Source organism: Panthera leo, chromosome C1 (assembly GCF_018350215.1).
Source record: "Panthera leo isolate Ple1 chromosome C1, P.leo_Ple1_pat1.1, whole genome shotgun sequence".
Classification (NCBI taxonomy): Eukaryota; Metazoa; Chordata; class Mammalia; order Carnivora; family Felidae; genus Panthera; species Panthera leo.
Window position 1 is genome coordinate 784,899 of NC_056686.1, and position 27,541 is coordinate 812,439.

A 27,541-nucleotide genomic window follows, 5' to 3' on the forward strand; every position below is an offset into this window, starting at 1 on the left:
GGGTTAGAGAGAGAGGGAGACACAGAATCCGAAGCAGGCTCCAGGCTCCAAGCTGTCAGCACAGAGCCCGACAAGGGGCTCAAACTCAGTCCGCGAGATCGTGACCAGAGTTGAAGTCGGATGCTTGACCGACTGAGCCACTCAGGCACCCCAACAGCCATTTCAAATAAACATGCAGTCTTCTCTGATACTACATCAAAACTTGACAAGTGGGTAAGCATCCTAAAGGGAAGTTCTGATATGGAATCTGAAACTGTGTCAATTAATTTTTAATACCATTACATCTTAAATTCCGTGGGATTTGTGCTCTGAATGGATCTTTCACCATCTGTGAGTTTGTAGCCTCACACACAGGCCATTGGGAAACTACCAGTTCACTGAATTAAGCAAATCTTCCAAATGTTGACACATTTCATTACATAATATTAAAAAGAAACATTCCTAAGTACCATCACCTACAAGAAAAGTCTTTAAATACTGGGAAGCTGTCAAGCTCATGATAGCAGAATCAAGTTTTCCAAAATTCTAATTTCCATCTGAAAGCTCAAATTTTATCACTGCCAACAATACTGTCAGTAATGTTCCTTGAAATATCTGGTTTGCTTCGTTAATTTTCAGAAAGTATCTGCCATACAAAAACCCCTGTCTAAACGGCCATCCCCTTCTGCCAGCTCTTCCTCCAATGCTGTGTGTGGCACAGTCCAGGAGAGGCTGTTGTAGTTGGGGTGCACGCGCGTTTAGGCCTAGTTCCCATTTTGCCTCACAGACGGGAAGAAAACAGGTATCAGGGTTAAAGTATAATAATATTTACTTTTATGCTTCATCAGATGTTAAAACTGGATTTCTCTAAACACAAGTTCATGATGAGGAAGAATACTACAACTACAATACTGTAACTGGTTTCATACCACAGCCCTGATTTGTGTTGAAGAGCTAGAAGTTTAACCTACCACTGCTCGTGTGCCATCAATGCAAACGTCAACACAGTGAAAGTCAAGTAGCATCTTTTTTTTTTTTTTTTTTTTTTTTTTTTTTTTTTTTTCAACGTTTTTTATTTTATTTTTGGGACAGAGAGAGACAGAGCATGAACGGGGGAGGGTCAGAGAGAGAGGGAGACACAGAATCGGAAACAGGCTCCAGGCTCCGAGCCATCGGCCCAGAGCCCGACGCGGGGCTCGAACTCACGGACCGCGAGATCGTGACCTGGCTGAAGTCGGACGCCCAACCGACTGCGCCACCCAGGCGCCCCGCAAGTAGCATCTTAATGACTGTATAAGTAGCTTTGATGGAATGGATCCTGAAAGGGGTTTCAGGGACCCACAGGAGTCACAGATCAGACTTTGAGGGGGCACCTGGGTGGCTCAGTCGGTAGAGCATGCAACTCTTGATCTTGGGGTTGTGAGTTCAAGCCCCATGTTGGACATGGAATTTACTTAAGAAAAATCTATTAAAATTAAAAATAAAAAAATCTGGGGCGCCTGGGTGGCTCTGTCAGTTAAGCATCGGACTTAGGCTCAGGTCATGATCTCACGGTTTGTGGGTTCGAGCCCCGCCTTGGGCTCTGTGCTGACAGTTCGGAGCCTAGAGCCTGCTTCAGATTCTGTGTCCCCCTCTCTTTGCTCCTCCCTCCCCTCGCTCATGCTCTGTCTCTCAAAAATAAATAATAAATGTTAAAAAAATTTTAATAAAAAAATAAAAAATAAATCACAGATCACACTTTAACCCCCCCCCCCTCCCCGGCTCCTAGTAATCTTTATTTCCAAAACTTCAATCACCATCTAAATACTGTTAACTCTGAAAGGCCCGCCTCCAATTCAGACCACTCCTCCAGAGCTCCACATTCACATATTCAAAATCCAAATATTTTTCACGGGTCCTGTTTCAGAGACTTGGTAATACTGTAGTGTACCAAACTTCTAGTCTTCGTGGAGCTTAGAACTGGCAGGGAGATCAGCACAAGGACTAGGAAAGCAGAGCAGGTTAAAAATGGTTGAGATTAGTGGCTCTCTCTCTCTCTCTCCGGAAAATAAACATTAAAAAAAAGATTTTTTTAAATGGTAGAGATTCATGAGATGAGAGAACACCCTCTGAGGAGGGAGTCCGCGAACAAAGACATGAATGAAGGAGTGAACAGCACAAGGAACCTCTGGGAGAAGAGCTTCACAGCAGAAAGCTTAAGGGCTGAGCCACCCTTGCTGGAGGCCATGGGAATGCCTCAAGGGTCCTCAAACTCAACTCACGCCCCACCCCCCCAGCTTCCTGCTCCTTATTTCAGTAAATGCCAAACAGCCATCCAGATGCCCAGGACAGAGACTCCCGAGGTCATTTTCTCTTGTTACCTTCCACTCAGTCGCCCCGTCTTTCAGCCACCAGCTTTACCACCCCAGTCCAGACGCCTTCATCTCTACACCAAGCACCCCATTCGGGAGCTCTGACCATAGTCTTCCTTTCTCATCCGAACACGCTCCAAGCTCAAGTGCCATGCCATGGTCCTGATTAGGTCAATCTGCCTTTTTTTTTTTTAATTTTTTTAATGTTTTTGTGAGAAGGGGGCGGGTGGGATATGGAGTGTGAGCAGGGGAGGGGCAGAAAGAGAGGAGGACACAGAATCTGAAGCAGGCTCCAGGCTCTGAGCTGTCAGCACAGAGCCCCATGCGGGGCTCAAACACACCAACCATGAGATCACGACCTCAAAGTTGGATGCTTAACGGACTGCGCCACCCAGCCGCCCCTCAATCTGCTCTTTGAAACTTTTTAAAGGCTCCCTAGAGCCCTTGAGGTAAAAGTGCAACTCTTTCCTAAGACTGTGAGCTCTCAGTGTCCGTTTCTTACCACCCTCCAGCCCTTTGGAACTTCCATCCCTGGATGAGCTGTTGTGCTCTCTTTCATTCTGATACGGAATCACTGAGCACCTACCACTACCAGGCAATAGACGCTGCTCTGGGTGGAGACACAGGGAGGGAAGGTGGCTGCATGAGAAACACAGCATCTCCCCCACCTTGGAACACTCCTTCCTTCCCCTCCACCCGCCAAATGCATGACAGACACACTCCAGATATAGGGTGCTTCAGGTCTCAACTTAAAACACACTTTATTTCTGAGAAGCAGTCACTGAACCCTAGCTGACCCTGTAACCCACTGCCCGTGCATTTCTCCTTTGCAGTTCTGCTTGTGAGGCCCTCTATCAAACAATAAACTCAGTGAGGCCCTGGGCCACGCCCACTCTATGGCAGTTTATAGCCTCAGCACCTACCAGACAAGGTACTGAATAAGCACTTGTTAAACCAATTTCCAGTTATAGTATTCATAAGGATATATGAAAAATATTTCATTATTACTGTCATTAATTGGCAAATCAAGGGACACCAAAGTTTTGTAAAATCAAAACAAGTCATCATTCAGGCTGTGGTGAAATCTTTAAAAAAAAAATAATTCTGCCAGTTTTCAAAATGGATCAAAATTCAAATAGGATCCAAATTGCAAATAGGATCAAAATTCTACTATAAAGGTAAAGAAAGTCCTTCAAGAAAAGAAAACAATGTGAGAAAACTCAGGAGACGGTGTGGTGGTAAATAAATGACAGGGATTTGTAAAGACAGCTGACACATATGCTCCGTACCCCAAATTAATGATATTCCCCGGGAACCATTTGGAAGAAAGAAAAAACAAATCTTTCAGTAAGCTGTCTTCTTACATTATCTAACATGATCACGGTTCAGGAAGTTTTTACAAAGCAAGGCCACCAGCAGCAGAAATGGCTAATGGGTGTCCTGCGGGCAAGGCGCTGCTCGAAGAGCTTCACACATCTGTCAACTAACAGCCACCCTAGGAAGGAGGGCCATTATTAAATCATAACCTTTTATCAGTGGCAATATAGGTTCAACTGAATAATCTCTTTAAAATTACCCCAGATAACCCTGACTTGATATTTTATTTACTTCTTTTAAAATTATTTTTTAAATTTACATCCAAGTTAGTTAATACATAGTGCAACAATGATTTCAGAGGTAGATTCTTTTTTTTTTTTTTTAAATAAGCTCTACCTCCAACGTGGGGCTCAAACTCACACCTGGAGATCAAGAGGGGTGAGCTCTACCAACTGAGCCAGCCAGATGCCCCCTGTCTTTTATTTTTTTTTTATTTTTATTTTTTTTTATTGTATTGTACTCATTTTTGCCCCCTGTCTTTTAAATCCATGCGTGTAGAAATGGTTTTTCCCCAGGGGCACCTGGATGGCTCAGTTAGGCATCCAACTTCGGCTCAGGTCTTGATCTCAGAGTTCATGAGTTCGAGCCCCACGTCGGGCTCTTTGCTGTCAACACAGAGCCCGCTTCGGATCCTCTGTCCCTCTCTCTGCCCCTCCCCCGCTGGTGTTTTCTCTCTAAATAAATAAACTTAAAAAAAAAAAAAATGGTTTTGCCCAGAAATTCTAATTTTAAAAAATTTAAAATTTCAAAAAGTCAAATAAGCAGATACTTAAGTCTTAAAAAAAGAGAGAGAGAGAAAGAAAAAGAAAACACTGCTCTACAAAACGAGAAGCTTTTCTAGATCACTGGAGGCCAGGAGTAATTTCTTTCCATCGATTACTGTGGTACCTAATGCCAGGCAGGCACTGCCACAAGAACAGGAGGGCTAAAAGGTTTAAAAAGCTTTTAGCATTCCACTAAATCCTCTGACCAATTTGAAGGTCTATAGATTGTCTATAGTTCCTAAATAAGAGTTCTGGAACAACACCCATAGCTTTAAAAAGAAACGGTATTCCTTTTTTTTTTTTTTTCCCCAGAATAATCAACATGATGTCGAGTTACTCAATGTATACACACCCCCCCACACACACTTAGACAGCCCTTCCTTCCAGTGTCACAAACGCGTCTGTCCGTTTGTGAAATGCGTATGTGACCTGTTTCAATCTAAGCTTGCTTTTACCCCTTCACTTCATGTTCACAAAACCAAACACTTAACTGGCCCATCTGCTTCATAATTTCTCTAACCACAGAGCAATGAATGCAAACCTGAGATCAGAATTTTTCCCAGTGTTAAAAGAGTTGAAGATTTTTTGTTCATTGCCTTACTGGACTTACACTAATAGGGGTTTCAAAATAATACAGCATGCCATATGGTCAAGCCCAGATAATAAAATTGAGGATATCTGTTACCAATCCACTAATGCTTTTCAAAGCCAAAGTCTGTAGACAGTAAGAATTTAATCCAATTTGGAAAGCAACATGAGCCAGAAAAACCAACACGGGCAGAGAGAAAAAAACAACCCAATGAAGATAGATGCCAATACCGCAGGTCTAAAATCAAATCAGTGTTACTCATTAAAGTATGTATTCGCTAAAAAGCCAACTGATGGTAAGTCTACAGATATCCTAAAGACCTTTCTCAAAGCTATTTGGAGAAATACAACTTTTTCAATCAAACCAATGGACAACAGAAATTTTTAGCAATGTAACAGAACAAAGCTTTAAAAATTAAATTAACTCCTCATAAAATCAGTCCCTTTCTTTCTCAAGCTGTCACTAGAAGTCTACCAAGGTGATTCAAGCTTTGCAATCAAAGTCACTAAGCATGAAAAAATCTGAAGAGGTTTTAAGTTTTAGTCCTTAAAAAAAGACAGCACATTATTCTGCAGGCTTTTAACACTCTTTTAAATCTGGTTAGAGATTAAAATTAAATTTGAGGAAACTTACTTCCCCCCCCCAAAAAAAACAGAAGTAACTCAAAATATCAAACCAAGAAATCTTTCCTAAGGTATCATGAATGTTCTTCAGTGGATATTAAGTGACTGAGCACCTCTTTGGTGATCTAAATACAGCCCTGCTGTGAACTCCAGTACCTCGCTGGAGAGGCTTTTGTCTGATAGGTGTGTTCATTTAAGAAAGTGTCAGTTCTGAGTCAAAACTGCAGGAACGATCTCCTCCATACACATTCGTTCCAGCAGATGAAATGTAGCCCTAACACTGGTTCCCCAGCAGAAAGAAATGGGAATAAGCCACAGGCACGGTCACAAAACTTAACTTTGCTTTCCCAAATTCTCACTAAGAAAACCTTGTAGCACTTACAATGCCTGTGGGGCGGGGAGCACTAACCTCCTTGCAGTCGGGCCTCACAGCCACCAAAGACTGGAGGCCTCACCCCCAACCCCCCACCCCCCCCACCCCCCACCCCCTACAGGGTCTGACGAGTTGGCCTCTAAAGGACCATCCCAGTTGCTCTCCATTTCTGGCCAACTCTAGTCGCTGGAGAGTTCAGGCAAGCCGAGAGCCACCATCCAATTGTGCTGTGTGGAGGTTCTCAGACTGTTTCCATGTTGGTGGCACCAACTCTGTCCCCACCCACACACCCAATATTAGTAAGGAAGCAAAAAAGGAACTGCCTATTCACTTTCTTGTTGCAATATATACCTTCCGGAAGAATCTAGAATAGACTCTATCTACCTTAGCACAATTCAGACTAAGACCTTACTTCTCTACCTCCAAAAAAGATTAAAGCTTCAAATTCAAAAGCAAAGAATTCATGTAAAAATCTTACTGCTAACACTCTAAAGACCTTACCCACTGTCTAGACTTAAAAGGAAATTCTTACAGAGCTAATACTACTTCCATTTATTTGGTAATCATAAAAATAATCTAGACGTTTTCTTAGTTAATAATCAATCTCATAAGCAGCTGCTTAATCATCAAATATTGAGATCACTGTTATCAGATGGATTGTAAAACGAAAACACACACAAAAAACACCCCCCAACTAAAACCACAGTTTAAGAGGTCTACATCGTTGACACACAAATTCAGTCATGAATTCTGTAGCTGTCAATGTCCAGTAACTTCCCTCCCCAACATAAAAATTCATACATCGCTGTTTTTCTTCAGTAAATGCAATCTCACAATCCAAACTAAAAAGCTTCCACAAAGAGGAATTAAGTAGATACAGCCAGTACTACTTCCGTATGCTAACTATGTAATTTAAAGGACTTAAGACACGCTTCGATACCTTCTGAACCTAACATAATTCGCAAGGAAAAATACGGGGGGGGGGGGGGTGTCTTCAAAAGTCCAATGGCTCAGCCACCACCCGGGTGGAATTTTCAGCTCAACTCCTCCCCCACCCCCACCGCTGCCACCGAAAAGCTCGCAGGACGAAGGGCGACGCGCAGCCCGGGGTCACTTCCTCCCTCCCTCCCACCCTGGCCCTTCTAAATAATGTAAATGGGGCCCAAAGCACAATCCGGGCGCAGGAGGCCGGGAGCGCGCGGCGGCTGACAATGGCAGCGGCGGCGACGCGCCATCTTGTAGCGGGGCCTGGCCCGAGCCATTCATTCGGCGCGGGGGCGCGGGGGCGCGCGGACCCCGGCCCGGCCCCGCCGCGGGGGGCCGCCGCCGCCCGGCCTCCCGGGCCCCCCGCCCCGCCCCGCGGGCTCCGCGCCCGGCGAGGGGAAAACGACGACGGGCTCGCGACGGGCTGCCTCCCACTTTTCAGTAAAAACGAAAATAGCCGAGGATCGCACCGTTCGGTCCTCCCGGCACAGCTCTTTGTTTCTGCCTTAAATCCACCCCGAACTGCCACCCGCGGGCAGCCGCCGGCCGGGCCTCAGCTTCCTCATTTCACTGCCCCCCTTTCTTCATCGTGTCACCAGCAAGCACCAACTTCAAAGTCCCCAGAAAAGGTGTATTTAAAACAGCGTTTCCCCGAGGCAAGGGACGAGCACCTCGACCCCCTGCAGAACCCCGCCGCTCCCTTTGTTCTCGCGGCCCCGACCCGGCCGGCCTGCAGACCCCGGCCCAGCGCACCTCCTCCCCGGCCAGCCTCCGGCGCACAGCCCCCCCGTGAGATCGGGCCGGATCGGACCGCGGACCCCGACCCAGGACCCCGGACTCCAGGTCCCAGACCGCGGACCGCGACTCAGGACCCAGGTCGGCGGACCCCGACCCGGGACCCCAGACCGAGAACCCAGGACCGCGGGCTTGGAACCCGGACCCCGCAGAACGCGGATCGCAGACCTGGCCTCAGGGTCCCAAGCCCCCGCCCCAAGACCCCTAGCCTCCAGCCCCTCCGACCCTGGCCCCAGGGCCCGAAATCCGGACCCTGATCCCGGCCAGAGAGCCCAGACCCCGGCCGCACATCCCGAACCCCGGACCTGGGCCACCGGACCACCGCCCAGACCCCGGCCCCAGCCGAAGCCCGCAGGGTCCCCGCCCGCTCCCGGCCCGCGACCCCACCCGGGCGGGGCAGGAAGACGCGGCCCCGCGGCGGGGTGGGGGCGGGGAGGGTGGGGGCGGGGCGGCTCCTGGCAGGCGACTGTGGGGAGGGGCCGTGGCCCGGGTCGCGGGGCAGGGGCTGCCGCGCTCACCTCGTCCCGCCTGACGCGCCCGCGCCCCGCCGCCTCAGCCGCCTCAGCCGCCTCAGCCGCCTCGGCCGCCGCTCTGGAGGTGGTCGCGCTCGGGCCGCTCCGCGGGCGCTGCGGGCAGGTGCGCCGGCGAGGCTCGGTCCGGTCCCGCGGCGGCTGTTCCACTCCCGCGCCCGCGCCCGCTCCCGCTCCCGCTCCCGCTCCGCCGCCGCCTCCGTCCGCCCCTCAGACGCCTCCAGCCATCGGGATGGGCGCGGCGGCCCCTGCCCGCAGCCTCGGGAAACCCCACGCCGCGTCACCGCGCACGTCGCGCGCGCACGCACGGCCCGGCCGCGGCCCCGGCGCGCGCACGCTCGCGCGCTTCCTCCCTGCGCCCACCCCGGGAGCGTGCGCGAGCGGCTTAAAGGGGCCGCGCTGGCCGTAGGAGAACGGGCTCCGGAAGGCCCCCCAGCCCTGGTGGCCCAGGCACCAGCCTCGCTGGTGGCCCAGGGACTGCGCGGGGAGCCCTGAGCTAGCCTGGGCCGACCCGCTCGCTTCCCCGCCAAGTGGATGTGAGTGGAGGCCGCAGGACCAGAGGTGGGGACTGACTCGACCCCACACCCGTGTCCCATAAGCGCATCCCGCACACGTGCCGAGTACTCCCGCCTGGCATCCTGCACCCTGCATTCAGTACCCTGCACTTGCACTCTTTATTCGGCACCCCACATCTGCACTCTGCACGGGTACCCACATGTGCACACACCCAACCCAAGCCGGCCCTCAGGCCTGGGCGTGCAACCGAGCTGACCAAATCCCAGAGGGACCCCTGCTCGACCGGGTCCGCCTCCGCAGACGCCCAGCCTCTGCTCACCCAGGAGTGGACGCCCGCCACCCGGTGGACGGGGCCAGTCCTGGGGCTCATGGGAGCTTGGGCAGGTGTGAGCAGTGTGGCCTCGGGAGGTCAAGCCCAAGGCACTTCTCTTGGGAATGGCTGCCTGGGCAGGGACGTGTGACCACCGAAGAGTGTCGGGAGGGAAACGCATGGCCGACCTCCGCGAAGGCCGCTGAGAAATGAAGCCCCTCAGGTGGGGTCAGGTAGGAGGAGGACATGGGTCATATGTGCGCAGCCTGTAGACACCCCCAGGAAAGTCAGTGGAATAGTCCCCCACCACCACCTCTTTCTTTCCAGCTGACCCCTGGCTCCCGGGTTGCAACAACCACGCACCCACTGCCTTCCTCCCTTCAGAGCCTGCAGTCCCTGACCCTAATCAACCCAGGCCAGATGCAGGCCTCTGCTCCTCCCAGCCTGTGTGGAATTCTTCCAGCAGGGAGCCCATACCTTCCCATCCAGGTGTGGGCTGCATTGGTGGTCCCGCCCCCTCCCACTCTGTGGGGCCTTCCTATCAGCATTCAAGCATGTCCCCATCATTCCTAGAGCCCTTCTCCTCTCCTGGCACAGGATATTCCCGGTTCAATTTAGACCCTCCCTGCCCAGCCCTGAGCTCAGCCATTTCTGCGAGAAGTCCTGGTTCCTTTTAGTGGGGAGTGGTGCTTAGAAGCCAGGATCAGGGCTGCAGGTGTACTCACTGTTACCGGAGTACCATTGCTTCAGCAGCAGGAGCTGAGGAGTGTATATATGCACAAGCATACATGTACACGCACACACACAAAGTACCCCCCCCAATATAACCAATCTCCCGTGATTGCCGCCACCCTCCTCACCCCACACGGGCTCTGACCTCCTCTAGGTCACCACAGTCCCCACGGCAGCAGGGATGTCCACCTTGCTCAGCAGACATGACAGTTCCCATTGCCCCTCCCACAATGTCCAGGTTCCTCTGCCCTTGCTGTCCTGCACTCTGACCCCTCTCTGCTCCTTAAACACACAGATCACCACATCTACCCTCTGGCCTTTTGCCCCTGTGACTCCATCTGCCCCGGAGGGTCTCCCCCATAACCTCCCGTCACCTCCACAGAGAGGTCTCCCCGGTCTCTGCCCCAGTGGCTCGTTGGCTACATTTCTCTTCAGAGCTCTCATTCCTGAGACCTCACATGGTTCGTTTGTGGGCTGCTTTCTCCTTGCCCATCTCCCCGGCTGGAGATGGCACTGAGTCCCTTGCCCGCTGTTCTACCTGACAAGTAGGGCATGAGGTGCACAGTGGGTCCTCGGGGAACATTTATGGGATGGGTGCAAGGTGTGTGGGTGATGCTCTGTGATCTGAATGAGACGGACAAGACTCAGCATGAGGACCAGATGGCAGGGGAGTGGGCAAGGTTGGAACCGAATGGTCACTGTGTCCAGGACAAGGCCTGGGGACTCTGTGGCATTGCCCACTGCTCCAGAGGAGAGGTGCATGATGCGTAGTCGGAAAGATGAGTGTCCTGGGCGTTGGCAGGTGCGTCCCAGAAGCAATGGACCCAAGGCCGCAGACTCAGGGTCAGTGACATTCCTCTGAATCCAGCAGGTCTGACGCCAGCTGTCAGTGCCCACCTAGGTCCAGGACTTAGAGAAGTGGAAATGTGGAGGGAGAAGAGGAAAATGAGGCAAGAAAGGAGGGGGAAAGGAGGAGGAGAAGGAGGAAGGGGGTGGGGGGGCAGGGCCAGCAGCAGAGCAGAAGGAAATGGGCAAGGGGGTGAGTGGTCTCTGTGAAGACCCGAGTACTCCTGTGGGGATGGGAGGGGGCCTGGGGGACCCTCAGAATGCCCACCTCACCAGCCGGGATCCCTTCATGCCTGCCCAAGGTGCATGGTGGGCACCAGGCTGCAGGCCTGACTCTCCTATCCCACAGGCCACCACAGACCCGATTGGGCCCATCCCCAGGTACACCAAGGCCACAGAACAAGGCCACACACGAAGACACCAGGCCAGTGCCTACACCAGCCATCTGAGGGTTTGGAGCCCCAGCTAACCTTAGGTCTGTGGGGTAGGGCAAGCCCTTCCCTGGAATTTGACCTGGGGCCCAGGCCCGGAATCCTCCTTTGTGTGTTTATGGATGAACGTGATGGCAAAGTTGAGGGGGAGGCAGGAGGAAAGGAGGAGAGAGCCCTGGGTCCTCATTTCCAGGTCCCCTGCACAGCCCAGGGCCTCATTCCCCTTCAAAATACACAAGCCACGGGGCCGGGGCTCTTCTCCCAGCTCTAGTCCCCAGGGAGCAGAGGGACACCCGCCCTGGTCAGCTATCAGGAGCCCTGGAGCTTCTAGCTTCCAGCCAGAGCCCTTTGGACCTTGAGGGCAGGAAGCACGCTCTGGGGAGCTGCCCTCCCTCCCTCCCCTCCACCCCCCTGCCCCGGCCTTCTGCAGTTAGGGCCCTCATCTGCTGCCAGCGCCCTCCTCAGTGGGGCATAAATCAGGGCTCACGGTGGACCCTCTGCCACTGCCTGGAGAATTTGTGCTCAGCTGGCCAAGAACTTAGGCTTCTCCAGATTTCCTGGTGACACTCCCTCTTTCTCTAGATAAGTGGCTTAGAGATCAGCCTGAAGTCCTGAGTCCGTAGCCACACCCGTCCGCTGCACCCCGCCCTGGGCAGGGCCGTCCAGGGGCTGCAGGGCTGAGCAGGGCCCGAGGGTGAAAGCGGTTGGCCTGGTGCCTGGCTCGGTGCCCGGCCTTCACTGAAAACCTGGGGTGTGCAAATGCGTTGTTCAGATGCCCCCGCCCCATCTGCTCTGTAGCAGGAAGTTGCCTGACCGGAAAGTAGGTCTTTTTAAATCTGAATTCTTCACACAATCTGTGCACGTGACCCGGACCCAAACCCAGGGGCCACGCTCCGAGCCTGGCTTCGAAGGGTCTCCGGAGCTCCCTTCCCGCAGAGCACCGTCTGTGCCTCTATCACAAAGCCATCCTGTCTTCCCTTCTGGCAGGTGAGCCAGAGCCTGACCCTGGCCCCTGGCCCCAAAGGACAGGACTGGGACAAGGAAGACAGGGCGAGGTGCAAAATGTAGGTAATCCAGAAGAAGCCCTAATTAGTTTGCAGGCTGCCAGCGGCAGGGTCTGGTGACAGAACAGGGTCAGGAGAGTGAGGAAGCCCGCCCCTCCTTCCTTCTCTCGGCAGACACTTCCCAAGGGCCCACGGGTGCCAAGAAGACCCATGTCCCTGACCACGGGTCCACCGTGATACGGGTGCCCGCAGGGGCTGCTGGGAGGGACACAGGGAGAGCAAAAAGGTGACTGTCAGCTGAAGCAAAGCCCGTGGAGGTGCAGGGGTGGGAGGGGTGCACAGCTTCAGAGCCCAAGAGAAGGTCAAGGCCGGGGCCGGCAGGGGCAGAGTGTGCCTTGTCGGCCTTGGGGAGGGTGCTGGCTACTTGGCCCAGCTGCCGGCAGACCCTCCCCCTCACTCTCCCAGGTCTGTCCCTTGTCCCCAAGTCCCCTACCATGCCTCTTGTGACCTGCCCTCCAAGCCCATGATCCTCCCGGTCACCTGCCTTTGGTCACAGATGAGACATCCCTCATGGGGGCCCCCCAAACTTGAGGGGGTAGTGGGGAATCAGGAAGTGCCAAGTGAGGGGGGCGGCAAACACAAGACATGTCTCCCCTAAGATTTGGAGCAGACATCATCCGAGGGAAGGTCCAGGTGGCATCCTCGCCACTCCCAGAGGGCGCCGTCCCGAGTGGGTTGAGCCCGTGGGGGCGGTGCTCAGCTCCGGTGTTCGCGAGAGCAGCCTTCCCGGGGCGCTGGTAACAAGAGGGCCCTTCTTCCTCCGTGGGGCTCTGTGTGATGGGCACATCTGGTCTCACTGAAGATGGCAGACCTGTGCTAGCACAGCTGGGGAGCCTGGCTCCGTCCGGTGGCTCTGGATGCCACAGGTGAGCCCAGACAGAGGCTTTCCGTGTCGTTTGTGGAGCGAGACACCTTGGGTTGAAAATACAAACCCCTCTAATAGAGAAAAATGTGGCTATTATCAAGGAGAGCAGTATCCCCCACGTGTACCCCAGAAACGTGTGTCCCACAGATGTGCACTAAGTGTCCACGTGCCAGTGGGGTCAATCGGGCTCAGGGTAGCAAGTCACAGAAGCTTAAACCAGTTTATGTGAAAAGAGGCGATTGACTCGCTCAGGGGACGAGTCTATGAGCAGATGTCCGGGCTTCAGGTATACATGGATCCAGGCGCTCGGTCAGGCTGTTGGGGCTCCCCTCCTGGTTCTGCTTCCCCCGTTCTGGCGCCTCCTTTTCTCTCTCTGCCTGAGAGAGACTGTGTCTGCTAGGGCGTGTCTTCCTGTCTCCAGCTTAGCAGCCACAGGGCTCCCAAGACTGAGATATCTGTATGTTGACCCCAGGAAGGCTCTGAAGGGCCCCAGTCACATTCATGTGGCCCTGGAGGCAGGGAATGGAGGGGTCACAGCTTGTGCCCCTGTTGGGACACCACCCAGCACCCAGAGCAAAGGCAGGTGCTGTCACCAGGAGGAGGAGGGCTTCTGGACAGAGACAAACACAGGGGTCCTTACCTGCTTCCTAGCCAAAAGCAGGGTTTGGGCAACAGTTGAGCTACTCATAGAGGAAAAGGAAGCCTCTGTCGAGTTCAAGGCCTGCAGAGGCCCCAGTTCCCGGCCCCTCCTGGCTGAGGCCCGTCTGCCCCAGCCCCTGGCCTGCTCCGTCCTGGAACTGACTGCTGGGAACAGAGCCCACCTTCCTTGGCTGCTGTGCCCCCAACCCCAAAGCAGCCTCTGGGGTTTTGTGGGGCAAGGGGCATCAAGGGCGCCCCAGGGGACAGTCCGCGCTCCCACCCACCCCGGCCCCATTTCCAGTCCTGGCCTGGGTGGCTCCCTTGTCGGGGAGGCCACAGCTGTTCCCCACATCTAGGCCATCACCTGCCCAGCCCTGGAACGTAGCTGCCAGCAATGACCCGGGGCATCCTGGGCCAGGGCTGGGAGCACTCACCAGAGACCAAGAAAGTATGATGCAGACTTAGGAAGAGCCAGGGGTCCGAGGGGGCGTACCCAGACCCTCACGCCCACGATCAGGTGAAAGAGGGGAGGCCAGGGAGGCACGATGCCCAGAATGGATGGGGTCTGGCAGAGGGGACCTGCCGGGTGGGGGGCTGGGGGCGGCCGCTGCCTCAGCTAGGCCTTGGGACTCCGGGCACCCCCCTCGGCCCTGGCCTGGCCGAGCCTCCTGTCTTGAGGTGCCACAACAGGCCTGAGGATGCTCGGAGGGGGGGGGTCCCTGAGGCCAGGCGGTGGGGACACAGCCCCAGTGTTGCCCATACCAGCATAGGCCGCACCGGCTTGGTGGGCTGCAGGTCCGTGCAGGGTGACTGGCCTGAGCCCGGGCGTGGCACCCCTCCCCCAGAGCGGGGGCAGCCTGCGCACCACCCCGTCTCCTAGTTTCTGCCGCAGACATGAGCAGGGACTGATGGGGACGTGGTGGGGTAATCACAGGGACCTGTCCGGGGAAATGGGAGGGGGGCTGGTCTCCAGTCCCCCCGACCTGCCACTGCCGGTGCCCTGCCGGGGGAGGGGCACCGTGTCCGTCTGGGGATTCACCTCCCCGTGGATGGTGCCCCGGGACTCAGTTCCGCCAACACCTGCCCCGTAAACAGCTTGCACCTGTGGCCCCGGCAGGCCGGCGGGGAGGGGTGGGCGGCCCAGCGCCTGGGGTGCCTGCCAAGCCTTCCCGAACCCACCGTCCTGTCTCAGGCAGCCACTGAGAAGCCTCTCCCGGAGCTGGGGAAGCAGGACGGAGCCAGGACAGCGGCACAGAGGGAAGGGCATGCGGGTCCCTAAGTCACACAGCCCCAGATCTCCGCCCTCACCAGGCATCCCGTCTGTCACGCCCCATCACCTACCGAATCGTGCCACGTCCCGAGCCACGTCATCCACAGACCGCCGGGCCACACCTGCCACCTCGTGTCACCTGGGTTTGGACACAGTGTGGCACCCGGCGAGAATGGCCGTTTCTCCTGGGCCTGTATCCTGGTTATCGTCCCAGTTGCCCCCTGTCGTGTCCTCAGGCACAGACCTGGAAGGACTGTCCTCTCCAACAAAAAGACCCTCCAACACAGCCCCTCCCAAGAGGGGCCAGGGATCAGCACCGCAGCCCGAGCGCCCCTGTTCCCACCCCACCCCCGGCTCAGCCCAGGGCACACGGTCTCCACGAAGAACTTCCTGCTCACAGGGCACCCCCTACTCCCCCAACCAGACGGGGACACCCTCAGGCACTCCCCCCCATAGGGCTCGGCCACACCGGCTTCTTGTTTTAAATCGGTAAGATACACACAACACAAAGTGTACCAGTGAGGCCCTATCGGAGTGTGCAGTTGATTGGCATCAAGTGTGCTCACGTTCCTGTTGCAACCGTCACCTCGTTCCAGAATGTTTCCATCAGCCCGGAAGGGAACCTCGTGCCCCTTAGGCAGTCTCTTCCCATGCCATCCCCTCAAGGTTCATCCACGATGTCAGTGCTCCATAGCTTTCTGTGGCTGAGAGACCCAGGGCCGAGATACAACGCCCTCCGCTTATCCGTTCATCGGCGGATGGGCATTTGGGCCGCTGCCACTCTTTGTCGATCTTTTTGTGTGCTTAGAGGCCACGTGTATATCTTCCTTGGAGGAATGTCTCTTCCAGATCTTTGCCTTTTTTTTTTTCTAAGTTTATTTATTTTTGAGAGAGAGAGAGAGACAGAGCATGAGAGGGGGAGGGGCAGAGAGAGAAAGAGACACAGAATCTGAAGCAGGCTCCGGGCTCGGAGCTGTCGGCCCAGAGCCCGACGTGGGGCTCGAACCCATGAACTGCGAGATCGTGGCTGCAGGCGAAGTCGGACGCTTAACTGACTGAGCCACCCAGGTGTCCCGCTTTCCCTGTTTTTGAACTTTTATTGTGGTTGTTGAGTTGTAAGAGTTCTTTACATATTCTGGACACTAGACCCTTATCTGATACATGATTTGCAAATATTTTCTCCTGTTCTGTTGTACTTTCACTCTGTTGGTAGTGTCATTTGGTACACAAAAGTTTTTGATTCTAATAGAGTCCAATTTATCTCTTTCTCCTTTTTTGTTTCTTGGTTATAGTGGTTTTTGGTGTCACATCTAAGGAACCATTGCCAAATCGAAGATGATGAAGACTTACTCCTGTGTTTTCTTCTAAGAATTTTATAATTTTATTTTTAATGTTTATTTTTGAGAGAGAGAGAGCGTGAGCAGGGGAGGGGCAGAGAGATAGGCGGGCAGAGGATCTGAAGTGGGCTCTGTACTGACAGCAGTGAGCCCGACGTGGGGCTCAAACTCACAGACCTGAGCTGAAGTCGGACACTTAACTGACTGAGCCACCCAGGTGCCCCTGAGCTTTGTAGTTTAACTCTCACATCTAGGTCTCCGATCCACTCGGAGATAGTTTTCATGTGTGGTGTGAGGCAGGGGTCCAACTGCATTCTCTTGCACGTGGACGTCCAGTGTTCCCAGCACCGTCTGTTGAAGACTGTCCCCTCCCTGTTGAATGGTCTTGGCACCCTTGCTGAAAATCAATTGACGATACATGTGGGGGTTTCTTTCTGGGCTCCCCATCGCATCCCGCGTGTCTAAATGACCGTCTTTATGCCAATATTACACTGTTCCAGTCACTGTGGCTTCGTATACTTTTTTTATTTTGAGATTTTTGAATTTAATTTTTTATTTATTTAATTTTCTAAAAGCTTATTTATTTATTTTGAGAGAGAGAAGGGGGGGGCAGAGAGAGGCAGAGAGATAATCCCAAGGAGGATCCGTGCTGTCAGTGTGGACCCTGATGTGGGGCTTGATCTCACGACCCTGAGATATTGACCTGAGCTGAAATCCAGAGTTGGATGCTTAACTGAGCCACACAGAGGCCCCTTTTCTTTATTCCTAAGTAATCTCTACACCCAATGTGGGGCTCGAACTTACAACCCTGAGATGAAGAGTCAGCCACACAGTCCATCGACCGAGCCAGCCAGGCGGCCCAAATGAAGCTCTGATTTGTGGGTTTTATGCCAGAAATGTTTCAGGAGCTCGTGAATGGGCACCGGGTCAGGTGCTCACCCACGGCCAATAAGAGGAGGACACAGGAACACGTGGCCCACAGGACAGGCCAAGGTGGACAATTTAATTTTATTTTAAGTAATCTCTATGGCCAACGCGGGGCTCGAATTCATGACCCCAAGATTAGGAGTTGCACACTCCACGGACTGAGCCAGCCGGGCGCCCCTGTATAAATTTTAAATTAGGAAGTGTGAGTCCTCCAACTCTCCAACTCTGTTCTTTCTCAAGATTGTTGTGGCTAGTTTGAGTCCCTTGCAATGCCATAGGAATTTGAGGAACTACTTTTCTTTCTCTGGGGAAAAAAAAAAAGGCCATTGGCATTTATCAGCTACTCCTTAAAAAAGGTAAACTCAGAGAGGAGAAGGCTGTGGGTGGTGTCTTAGAATCTCTGCCATTCGGAGGTGGTGGTCAGCTCCGTTCAGGCCTGTGGCGGTGAGGCGGACAGTGGTGGGAACCACCGGGGGGTCTGAGCAGGGGCAGGGCCCCCTCTGGCTGCCTCAGGGTGGGGTGAGCCCCGTGCAGGGTAGCGCGATGGGCTGGGCGGGCTGGACAGGGCCACGAATTCTGAGGTGAGGAGGCTTGTGGAGGTTCAGGAATCTGGGCACGGACGGGGCAGGGGTGATGCCAGGGTGTCCGAGCAGCTGGGCGGTGAGCTGGGCGGGTGGGGAGGGGCCGCTGGCGGAGGCAGTCTGATGGGGCAGGGGGAGAGTGCGCTGTGTTGGATCTTTCCAGCCCGAGATGCTTACAGATGTTGGGCGGAGAAGTGGGTGTGTGGGGGACGCGGAGGGTCGGGGGGGTGGGGGTGTGGGCGGTGAAGGGCCAGGGGGAGTGTACGTAGCCAAGGACGTCTCTGGGCTGCCAGTGTCCCCTCAAGGGCAGAGGGGAGAGAAGGAAGAGCACCCCAGGGAGAAGTAGGGACTTTGCAGACGAAGGAAGGGGTGTCGTGACCAGGGAAGCAGGGATCAGCATGGGGTTACGGGGTCCCCAAGTTGGCCGGGAAGAGACGCGTGTGTGAGCACAGCCAGGGGGTGGGGTGGGACGGGGCTCCTGTCACCCTGCCTCCACTCCGGTGGCCCTCCCCCACAAGCCCCCGGTGCGAGAATCTGCCCCACCCCCACACCACTGCCCTTCTCCGCGCTTCTCGGCAGTATGGTTCTCATTTACTGGTCCTTGTGGGGCAGAGACCCTTCCTTACCCAGGGCAGAACCTGGGGGGGGGCCTGAGTAAACCAGCTGCTGGCTGCACAGGCCGGGGTGGGGTCTCGCTCCCTGGAGGGCCCTCTGCACTCGGTCCCGCTGGGCCCCCTTCCTCCCAGTCGGCACCTGCAGGGGGACCAGCCCCTCACCTTTCCCTTCTTCACCTTGGGGGCTGAGACAGTGACCCCGGTCCCCCCCGCCTGCCTAGCAAGTCTTCTCTCTGACAGGCTGCTCTCTTGCCCCGTGCGTGAGTCCCGCCTGTAGAGACCACAGAATTGCCCTGGGACCTCTAACAAGGACCCAAGGGCAGCCCCAACAGCCAGAACCCCCAAACCATCTTCTGAAACGAAGGTGAGTGCGCGGGGGCCTATGAGGCTATCTGCAGTTTGGTGTGGGCTGGAACAGCAAGGAGGGGGGTCACTGGGTCCCCACACTCTTCTGTCCCCCACTTGCTCTTGGCCACTAGGCTCTGCTCTAAGTCAAGTGGGCACGTGACACTCAGGCCAGGCACCATGTGCTCTGGGGAAGGCAGGGGGTAGGGGGACGAACACTGCCCTTCTGCAGGGCCCCTGCTGCCTCCCCCCCCCCCCCCCCCATCTCCCAGCCCTCAGGGTCTCCGTCCTGCCTGGCTGGGTGGCTGGCCTCAGCTCAACTCAGGAGTACTCCTGGCGCCTGAGGCTGTTTGTTAAGAATCCTGTCCCTGAGGCCCAGCCCATGGACGCCTGGGAGGTGATGCAAGGCCTGCCTGGAAGGGGCACGGAGAGGCAGGGTGGGACCTGGGGCCACGTGGCCTGGAGAAGATGGTGTGCAAGGGCAGTGGTGCCAGAGACTGGGGGACCTGGGGCCTGAGGAGGTGGAAGAGGAAGTGGGGGGCTGGGACCTCAAGCAGCAGGGGTGCTGACAGGAGTCAGGAGCACCGCGGGCCCTTGGGCTGCCCCTCCCGGGGAGGCTGGGCCTGCAGGCACCGGGTGTTTTGGAAACCAGCAGGTGTGGCTAGGCACGTGGGGCGGCTGCCTGGTGCCAGGGGCCCTGGAGCTCTCACTGTGACGTGTGTCGGGGACCTGCTGGGCCCTGCTATATTCCCCTGGGCATCTGCCCAAGTCCCATGCCCAGACCTGCTCTGGAGTGCCCTGGTGGGGGGAGTGGCTCAGTCTGCTGGATCCCACTCCTAAGGGCCTGTCTGTACCCCCCCCTGCCCCCCACTGCTCCTCCAGCTGCCCCTGGTGGCCCCGGGGCCCAGGCCTTGGGTAGGCACTTTGGTGCCCAGACTTCTGAGAGAGACAATGGGGAGGAAGCCCTTGAAGAGGGTGCAGGGTGAGGGGCTGTGGGTCACCCCCGACTGGGCACCACCTGCAACACGACTGAGGCCAGGGCCAGGGGTGCCCCACAGGCCATGGGTGCTGCCTTAGGCTAAGCGCCCCCCACCCCCCCAGGGGCTTTACCTGGAACCTGTTTCCCCTCCGTGCAGGGCAGACCTTCAGGCCGCTGCCCCCCTCTGGCTGCTGGGCCGACTGGGACTCCGCGACAGAAGTCTGAGGCTTTACATATGTACACACATATACACATATTTCTATTTTGTAAATTTAGTTATTTTTGTGAGAGAGAGCACAGGTAGGGGAGGGGCAGAGGGAAGGAAAGAGAGAACCCCAAGCAGACTCCGAGTGTCCGCGCAGAGCTGGTTGCAGGGCTCAGACTCACAAACCGTGAGATCATAACCTGAGCCGAAGTCAAGAATCGGACGCTTACCCCACTGAGCCACCCAGGCACCCCTTCGACATATGTTTCTTAAAGTTTATTTTGCAAACAGCATGAGCAGGGAGGGGCAGGGGGAGAAAGAATCCCAAGCAGGCTCCACACTCAGCGCGGAGCCCAACTCAGGGCCCGATCCCACAAACTGTGAGATCAAGAGGCCAGTGCGCAACCAGCTGAGCCACCCAGGTGCCCCAGAGGCTCTCGATGCATTTGAAACCTCTTTTAGCTTTGGACACCACGTCCTTGGTGTGTTCACGCGCAAACAAGACGGAGCAGGAAGAGTCTCAGAGGTGTGGGAGGAGCAGGGGTAGGGAGCACAGGACTTCCAGGCACCAGCTGAGCCCCCCCCCCCCCCCCCGACGGCCAGGAGGGTCACACAGCAGCCAGGCCGTGTCCCGGGAGCCCAAGGCGGGGCGGGGCGTGTGTGCGTGTGGCTGTGGTCCCCCTGGCTCAAGGGCTTACCTGGGGGCCTGCACATGCGGGTCGGAGGTCAGCCCAAGACCGCCGAAGACTCCACTTTCCCACAGCCTGTGCCCTTCCCCAAGGCCCGCCACCTGTGGGGTCCGCCTTAGGAGTGAATGAAAAGGGATGTTTATGTCTATTTTTCTCCTGCCAATTGGATCCAAAAGCGAGGCTTTGAAGACAAGACTTTGAGACGAGGGGTAGAGAGCGGCGCGCACCAGCGGCCTAGGCGGCGACCTTGGCCCAGTTCCAACGCGGGGCCGTCCGACCCCAGACCCTAAATGACCTCTAGCGGGGAATCGCGGCCCGCCGGGCTCCGCACGGCTCACGAGCGCCGCCTGGTGCCCACGCGTGGAGACGCCGCCAGCCTCGCAGCTTCCGGGCGGGAGCCGAGGGCCGGCCGAGTGACGGGCCGGGGGCGGGGCTGAGGCCGAGTGACGGGACAGGGTGCGGCCGGGGGCGGGGCCAGCGCCGAGAGACGGGCCTGGGGCCGGGGGTGGGGCCTTCTCTGAGTGACGGGGCAGGGTGCGGTCTGGGGCGGGGCCTGCGCCGAGTGACGGGCAAGGGGCGGGGCCTTGCTGAGAGGCGGGCCTGGGCTAAGAGAAGCCCCGCCTCGGACCTTGCGGGGGCTTTGGGCCCCGGGTCTGGCCTTCTCCAGGAGGAGATCAGCCGTGGCCGCGGTGGTTTGTTGCAGACAAACTTGTGTCCCTCCCCCGCCCCCTCCCTTAGCAGAAACAGCCCCCTGCCACTCCTCTGGCTGTTTCTTCTCGTCTTGATTTCGAAATTAATCGGAATCTCGGTAGGCAGCGGTCAGATTGCTGTCGCTCTCCAATGTGGAGATTTCCTTGTGGATCAATAAGTGGTCGATGTTCAGACCCAGGGGTTGCTGAGGAAGGATGCTCTGGGGCTGCGCCCGCAGACTTAGCGCGCGTGCGGAGCGCAGGGTGCGGAGGGGCTCCCCGCCCCAGACGCGCCCCCTGGAGGGGAGCTGCCGCCCCTGCAGCCTGGGTGCAGCCACCCGCCCTGCCCGCCTTCCTGCAACCTCTCTCTGAAGGTTGTGTCTGTGAGCAGAAAGCAGCTGGGGTCTGTTTTTATTGAGTCGGACAGACTTCGGTTTATGTGGCGATTGTTTTAAATGAGTTCTTTTGATTATTGACGTATTTAGATTTTTTTTTTTTTAGATTTATTTTTTAAAATAAACTTTATTTGGGGGCGCCTGGGTGGCTCAGTCGGTTAAGCGTCAGACTTCGGCTCAGGTCATGATCTCATGGTTTGTGGGTCCGAGCCCCCCCCCCCCCCCCCCACTCGCCCGGCGGGCTCTGTGCTGACAGCTGGGAGCCTGGAACCTGCTTCGGATTTTGTGTCTTCCTCTCTCTCTCTCTCTCTCTCTCAAAAATAAATAAACATTAAAAAAAAAAACTTTATTTTTAGAACAGTTTTAGATTTACAGAAAAATTGCTGAGAGTACAGAGTTCCCATGCACTTCGCACTTCACACCTATGATAGGACTATCTCCCTAGCATGGTACGTTTGACTTTGTCACCAGCAACCAGTATTTACATACTATTCTTAACTAAAGTCCTTGCTTTATTCAGATTTCCTTGGTTTTTAACAAACGTCCTCCTTATGTCCCAGGATCCCATCCCGCATGAAGTCATCACATCTCCTTGGGCTCCTCTGGGCTGTGACAGTTTCTCAGACTTTCTCTTTATTTTAATGTCCTTGACAGTTTTCAAGAGCGCTGGTCGGGACACTTTGTAGAACGTGCCCCTCCTGGGATTTGTCCGGTGCTGTCTCATGATTAGACTGGGGGTGTGCGTTTCAGGAGGACCACAGCGGGGGTGCAGTGCCCTCTCGCCACATCATATTGGGGGTGACTCGTGACTGCCATGTTGACCTTGATCACCTGAGGGGGGCAGCACCTGGTTCCCCGTTTCCATACTCTGTGGAGGGAAGTCACTGTTGGGGCCTGGGTTGTGTCCCCCCCCTCCATGAGGCTAGAATAACTACATGAATTATTTGGAATTCTGTACGGGAGAGGTGGCTCTTCTCCCCCATTTATTTATGAATCACTTATACCAATATGGACTCATCAATATTTATGTTTATTGCAGTGGTAAAATATTAAAAAAATTTTTTTAACGTTTATTCATTTTTTGAGAGACAGAGAGAGACAGAACGTGAGTGGGGGAGGGACAGAGAGAGGGCAAGACACAGAATCCGAAGCAGCTGCAGACTCCGAACTGACAGCACAGAGCCCGACACGGGGCACGAACCCATGAGCGTGAGATCACGACCTGAGCTGAAGTCAGAGGCTCGACCCACTGAGCCACCCAGGTGCCCCATCTGTGTTTTTGATTCTACCGTTCTGACAGGTGTGAGGTGACATCTCATGGTGGTTTTGATTTGCATTTCCCTGATGACTAATGACGTTGAGCATCTTTTCATTTGTCTGTTGGCCATCTGGATGTTCTCTTAGTATTTGTCCTTTGTGACTGGCTTGTTTCACTGAGTATAGTGTCTTCCAGGTGCATCCACGTTGTAGCAGCTGCCAGCATCTTCTTTTTTATGGCTGAATGATTCCATTGTACATTCTATGCGGGTTCTCCAGAGAAACAGGACACGCACGCACGCACTCACATGCACACACGCACACACGTGCACGCACACACATGCACGTGCACGCACACGCGCACACTGAGCTGAGGACACTGATCGCAGGAACTGATCCACGCAGCTGTGCAGGCCACGGCGTCCCACCCTCTGCCCTCTGCGGGCTGCGGACCCGGGAGAGCCCGTGGTGATTCAGTCTGAGTCCGAAGGCCAGAGAGGCAGGACGTTCCAGGCAGGCAGAGAGCAAACTCACCCTTCCTCTGTCTTTTTCGTTCCGTTTGGGCCCTCACCAGACTGGACAAGGCCCACCTGGCTTGGCGAGGACAGTCAGCTTACAGAACCAAACGCTTATCTCTTCCAGAGACGCCCTCACAGACGCGTCCAGAAATACCGCTCCGCCGCTGTCTGGGGGCCCTTAGCCCAGTGGAGCTGACGCATAATTTTTATTATCACATATGCATACGCTATGTTTCGTGTCTCCATCCATCCATCCATCCCTCCCTTGGGGTGCTTTGGGTTGTGTCCACCTTTTATGTATCGTGAATAACGCCGCTATGAACACAGGCGGACGTGGATCCCCCTGCTCGAAGTTCTCTTGTGTACATACGTGGATCGCGTGGTCATCCTACGTCTACTTTTCTGAGGACTCGCCAGACTTTTCCACGCAGCCATTTCGCATTCCCACCGTCTGTCTGCGCACAGGGTCCCGATCTCTCCGCCTCTTCCCTAACCCTTGTCGCTCTCTGTTTTTTGAGAATAGCCATCCTACTGGGTGGGAAGGGATAAGTCACTGTGGTTTTGAGTTGCATTTTCCTAATGATTAGTGACGGTGAGCTTTCCGTGTGCTTCTTTGCCACGTGTGGATCTCCTGTTGGAAAAATGTCTATGCAAGTCCTTTGCCCATTTTTAATTGGGTTATTTCTGTTGTTGTTGAGGTGTAGGAATTTTTTTTTTTTTAACGTATTTTCTTAAAGTAGACTCCATGCCCGATGTGGGGCTTGAACTCGTGACCCTGAGAGGAAGGGTCACATGCTCTGCCGACTGAGCCAGCCAGGCGCCCCGAGTTGTAGGAATCCCTTACGTATTCTGGACACGAATCCCTCATCAGAGATGGGGTTTGTGGGTATTTTCTTCCTGTCTGTTGGTGTCATGCTTCCGTGCACAATGGATATATGCGGTTATAATCCGATCCTGCTTGATTCATTTCTTGCTCTCATTGTTCCAGCCCTGGCCCCTGGGAGCTCTGTCAGGTGGCTTGGTTTACTTGTATGACATTACTTTCTGCTTTCAAGTTATGCTGCTTTTCTCAGGCTTCTGTCTTCTGTCCTGCATTTTGTTAGGTTCATTACATTTTCTTTATTCTTTTTTCCCTCCACAGATGTGGACTTGATGCAACTTATTTCTATTATTTTAGCGGTTACCTTAAAGTTTCACATTACATTAACAAATTTTTAAAAAATGTTTGTTTTTGAGAGAGAGAGAGAGAGCGAGAGAGAGCACACAAACAGGGGTGGGGCAGAGAGAGGGAGACACAGAATCCGAAGCAGGCTCCAGGCTCAGAGCTGTCAGCCCAGAGCCGGACATGGGGCTCGAACCCATGAACCGCGAGATCATGACCTGAGCCGAAGTCAGCCGCTCAGCTGACGGAGCACCCCCCCCCCCCCCCCCCCCCCCGCCCAGGCACCCCTCACATCACATTTTCACCTCAGTCGCCGGCGATGGCCATTCCTGAACAGGCCTGGGATCTTACACTTGCATTCCTGACCACCTGCCACGGTTGATGGTCCGGGGCTGGCTTGTTTTTACTCCCCTGGTCCAGGCTCCCCTTGTGGACCCTGAAACAAAGACTCAAGACTAGGGCACGGAATTTTTCTTGGGCGTATGAGGTAAGAGGGGGTGGGGAGGGGGCACTCCTGGGCAACCGTACTCAGCACACTGGGACCCAGGGGAGACGTGTCACGGGTGCACGCCGTTGCCGGTGGGCGAGGGGGCTGGCTGCAGGCACCGTGCAGCGTGTGGGTTCCGGACTGTGGCCTGCCCTGTGCCGGCTCAGGAAGCCTCAGGCAGGAGCCGCAAGAAGAAGGGGGCTTTGAGAACCCTTGGTCCGTGTAGGGTCTCACACCTGCCTGGCTCGTGCTCCGGCCCCTCAGCGGGGCCGCGGGGGCCGCCCGTGTCCCCGGCTCCTGCCAACACAGCCCATCGGTCTCTTCATCCTCCGCTGTCCTTGAGCTGTCAGACCCAGCTCATCCCCAGCCCGGTTATGCTGCAATTTAACCCTGGGTGTCAGCCCAGTGGCCAGGAGCGGAGGTGGATGTCCTGAAGGGGACAAATGTTGCCGGGGATTGGCAAGGGGGGGGGGGGGATGATGAGGCCTCCGCATTCTATTTCGGCGGGGGGCGGGGGTGCAGCTCTTCCCAGGGAGAGGTGAGCAAACCCTGCAGAGGCAGAATGTTCCGAAGGACACCCACCTGGATGTCCTCCACCCACACGGCGAGGTCCCAGCTTTCCCTGTCGAGGTTCTGACAACGGTCAGGGGCTGGGCAGCGGCCACCTGGTCTCTGGCCCATCCTGCCCGATCGCCACAGTGACAGCTGGGGCGGGTGGGCCACTAGGGAGGCGTGTGTGTGCCCGACCCCAGCGGCACCTCGTTGCAGCCGGGCGGCGAGGAATCCATTTCCAATACCCCTTCTAGTTGCGGAGTGGGCCCTCAGGAAGCCGACCCCGGGATGGGGTTTGCGTTCACGCTACGCACAGGGGTCAGTCCCAGAGGCAGGGAGGGGGCAGGATCGGGTGCGGGAAGTCGGCTGTGCAGCAGGAAGCCTCAGGCCAGCCATGCGGACTCGGGAGCGATAACCCCTTCCGAGGCTCCACCTGGGCCCCGCGGCGGCACAGCTGGTCCGCCCCTGAGGCTGCCCCGGAGGGGTGGGGGGCCTCGTGGCGTCTTCCCACCGGGGACCCCGGAGGACCCCGGGGACCCCGGAGAAGTCTACGGGCCTCTCTCTTCCGGGAAGGGGTCACTGGGGAAGCACATGCAGTCTTTCACCACAATCCGGCCTGGGTTTTCAGTCTGTGAGTTCAGCTGCTCCCTGCAGGTGCCTGAGCCTCCCTTCCGGACCTGCCTGGAGGAAACACCGTGTGCCCTGCGGTCGGAGGATGGCCCCGGGGGCACGTGCACAGGTGCCCAGGTTCTTGGAACGCGCTGCCCTCGATGGCCTTCTGTATCAGCCGGGGATCTCCAGAAAAACAGACCACTAGGGGTGGGTGGCAGGGAGAAAGTGAGGGACAGGGGTGATTTATTTTGAGGAATGGGCTCCAGTTGTGGCGACTGTGGGGTTGGCGAGTGCAGCTGGAGACCCAGGAAGGAGCTGATGTTGCAGCTCGAACCCAGAGGCCCTCCGGAGCAGAATTCCCTCCTCCTCTGGGGAGCTCAGTCTTTTCTCTTAAGGCCTTCAACTGATCGGATGAGGCCCACCCACATGACGAGGGTCATCTGCTGATTTAAATGTTAATCACACCTAGGAAAGCTTCGTGTTCTTTCTGTCCAGTGGAATGTTATTCCACCTTAAAAAGGAGGAAATGCTGGCACCTGCTTCAGCATGGATGGACCCTGAAGACATCGTGCTTTGTGAAGCAAGTCCGTCCGAAAGGACAAATCCTGAATGAGTCCACTTATATGAAGGGCCTGCAGGAGTCAGATCCATGGAGATCGGTCGATGGTGGGCGCCAGGGGCTGGGGGGTTAGTGTTTAATGGGGAGTTTCAGTTTGGGAAGATGGAAAGTTCTGGAGATGGACAGTGGGGATGGTTGCACAGCAGTGTGAATGTGCTCAATTTTCAATGCCCCTGAGCTGTGCACTCACAAACGGTCAGGATGGAAATTTTTATGTACGTGCTTGTGTGTAGGTGTGTGGTTGCCACACATTAAAAAAAAAAAAAGATCGTGGTCTGTGATAGATGTTTAATGAATGTCAGTTCCCCTTTCCGAGTGATACTTTACATTAGCTTCACCACTGTAATCAATATATATGAAAAAACCCTTCACAGCAACACCTCACCAGTGTCTGGACAACTCTGGGCACCGCGGCCCTGGCGAGAGCGTGAAATCAGCCGTCAGGCCGTCCTGCTCCTGGCGCCCGACCCGGTCTCGCTCTCGGTCCCCACTGACTTCCTCACGTGTCGTTTGGGCTCATAGATGTGACGAGTGT

The 27,541-nt window shown here is 55.5% G+C and overlaps 1 protein-coding gene and 1 long non-coding RNA gene across 3 annotated transcripts in view; one reads left to right on the forward strand and one right to left on the reverse strand.

Moving 5' to 3' along the window:
• GNB1 (G protein subunit beta 1) overlaps positions 1 to 8,562 on the reverse strand; it is an 87,210-nt gene extending 78,648 nt beyond the window's left edge. For both annotated transcript variants that reach the window (XM_042950603.1, XM_042950602.1), the window contains exon 1: positions 8,354 to 8,562. The gene's annotated coding sequence lies outside the window, so the exon portion shown is untranslated. The remainder of the gene's footprint in view (positions 1 to 8,353) is intronic.
• Positions 8,563 to 17,696: 9,134 nt separating this feature from the next.
• LOC122227325 lies at positions 17,697 to 26,553 on the forward strand. The gene is made up of 3 exons (XR_006205973.1): positions 17,697 to 17,883; positions 18,738 to 18,861; positions 26,430 to 26,553. It is a non-coding gene; the product is annotated as an uncharacterized LOC122227325 (long non-coding RNA).
• The last annotated feature ends 988 nt before the right edge of the window (positions 26,554 to 27,541 follow it).